Genomic DNA, 2,896 nt, shown 5'->3' on the forward strand with positions numbered 1-2,896 from the left:
TGTTGTAGTGGATTTTAGGTTGTTAAGTAGCCTAGGATGTGGTTAGTGGATTTAGGTCTGTTTACTTGCACTGTTCATGTTTCTGTTTTATCAAATCTGCAATTCTGCTGTTGCTGTGCCCTTGTTCATATGCTGTGATTTCCTGCATTTGCTGCTTATTACTTTGAATTTTCATGTTTATATTATATATATGTACCTGCAGCTTAACTTTTTAATTCATATGAACTGCTTTGATTGTTGTTTATTTTCTGGGATAATCCATATTTAGCCGGAATGCTGCCCAAATTTCTATAATATATTTTCATTCATGTTTTGGTTTGGCAATTTGAACTATGTTTTACTCTGCTTTACCCGAACCATTTCATGAATGCCAGGGCATGCTTTATTATCCTCTTTGATTTCCTGGTTTATAAACTGCATCTCTGATGCTCTGATTCCAATTCTTCTTTATATCTCTTTGAATCAGCATCCAATTGTTTTCCTTGTTTGGTTATGAGTTACTTCTATTCCTACCTGTGAATCCTTGTTACATGGAATATTTTCTTTATGCCACTTACTTTACCCACATTTTACTGACTCACTAATTTTAATTTACTAACTTCTTTTTCAAATTCTAACCATACTAACTTTTTATAATCTCTTTTCTGACTTTTCACTTTCCTCTAACTTTTTACCCATGGCATAATGACAATTTTTCTATTTAACTTGAATTCTAATACATTTTGGATTGTAAATTATTCCTTTCAAACTTTTAAACTGCTATACAATCCTTAATGCACATTTACCTAACTCATTTACCTCATTCTCATTCTCCTTTGCCGCTTTGAGTTTTCTTTATTTAATTGCCCATTTGTTTTCCTATTTTTATATTTCCTGGTTTTCTGTTTTTCAGGATGTCTACCTCACAGAGAAAAGGAAAAGGCAAGGCTACTGGAAAGCACAAAAGAGGAGATTCCTCCCAGTCCATCATTGACTTAATGCATGATTCTTCATGGCGGGAGAAGAACTTTACACAGCAGGAAAAAACTGACCAGCTACTCCGTGCCACTAATCCGATAAAATTTGTAAACTGGTACTGTGAGCTGAAGTACCCGGTGTTTGCAACCTCCAGGAACCTGTACCTGGAGAGGACTCTGAGGATCCCAGGAGAACTCCAGTAGTACACCACTGAGCAAATCAAACAAAGAGGCTGGTTCTTTCTGGAAAGAGCACTGACAGAGGTTAATGCATCTTGGGTTAGGAAATTCTACTACAACTACTATCTCACTACCCTAGATGTAGTACACCTAAGGGGCAAGCAGATTCTGGTCACTGAAGTGGCCATATAGGACATCCTACAGCTCCCACCTAAGTCCGATCAGCCTGATGGTTACAAAAAGGCTGAGGAGGACATGCGTTTCTTAAGGTTTGATTGGGATGTTGTCAAGGCAAGGATAACCCTGGACCCGACTGTTCCTTGGGAGATGGGTCAGGACACCACCCTGCTCAAGGGTATCAAGAGGGCGTACCTAAATGATGAGGCTCGGTTATGGCATCAGATCCTGAGTAATTATGTGATGCCGAGTACTCAGGAGAAAGAGATTCCAGCTGCTATGATCACCCTTCTATGGTGTGTGATGGAGGGTAAGGACCTGTACTTGCCACGCTTTATCCGGCATTATATGGCCAGGGTCCACGTCCGATGCACTCTTCCTTTCCTTATCTGGTTACACAGCTAGGCCGTCGAGCTGACGTGCCATGGGAGGATGTCGATGAGAGACCACCGGCTGCGGACTGCAGGAAGATCATTCCTCACAGTAGGAACTTCCTGGCTTTGGGCTACAGACCACCACCTTTCACTACTACTGATGAAACAGCCCCACCGTCTGCCGGACCATCTTCATCCACAGCTGCCCCTGCTGCCACCACTGCACCTCCACCTGCCTCGGAGCCAGTCTATCGTCTCGTGCACCGCTTATTTCGATAGCTTGATCAGATGGAGCGCCGTAACCGGCGCCGCTATGAGCATCTGAAGCTGATGATCTGACAGGGCAGTGACATTCCCTCCGAGCCTGACTCACCATCAGAGCCATCAGAGGAGGAGGCGGATGAGCACCAGGAAGAGACCCATCCGCAGGCAGGCACAGAGCAGGATGCTCCCCAGGCAGAGGTCCCACATCAGATTGAAGCTACAGATCCTGAGATCCCGATCCAGTCAGCACCTCCTCTACAGCAGCCTGATCCTCAGCCCACTACCACCGAGACTCCAGCTACCATTCCTACCAGTGATGACACCCCTTCACACCCAGCTTGATTGAGCATCAGGGACGATGCTTTATTTTAAGTGTGGGAGGTCGCCATCTCTGGCGTATTATCTTGGTGAACCACTACAGACTCTTTTCTTTTATTTTGGATATTTTGTATTTTCTCTTTGTTTTTGGTGGACGAAATTGTGATTACTATCTTTTGAGCTTTAGCATATATTTACTCTTATGGCACTGTTTATTTTCACAACTCCGTTCAACTAACCAGCAAGTGTACTGGGTCGTCCAAGTAATAAACCTTACGTGAGTAAGGGTCGAATCCACAGAGATTGTTGGTATGAAGCAAGCTATGGTCACCTTGCAAATCTCAGTTAGGCAGATTAAATTGGTTTATGATTTTTTAGAATAATTAATAATAAAAAGGAATGATAAAAGGGATAGAACACTTATGCAGATTCATTGGTGGGAATTTCAGATAAGCGGATGGAGATGCTGTAGAGCCCAGGGACGCCTGCTTTCCTACTGCTTCTACTCAATCCTTCTTACTCCTTTCCATGGCAAGCTTTGTATAGGGGTTCACCATCAACTGTGGCTCCTTTCTTCCTCTCGGGGAAATATCCTGTGCGGCTGTCACTCGCACAGCTAACCAGTCT

The sequence above is a fragment of the Arachis duranensis genome, chromosome 4 (assembly GCF_000817695.3).
Source record: "Arachis duranensis cultivar V14167 chromosome 4, aradu.V14167.gnm2.J7QH, whole genome shotgun sequence".
NCBI lineage: Eukaryota > Viridiplantae > Streptophyta > Magnoliopsida > Fabales > Fabaceae > Arachis > Arachis duranensis.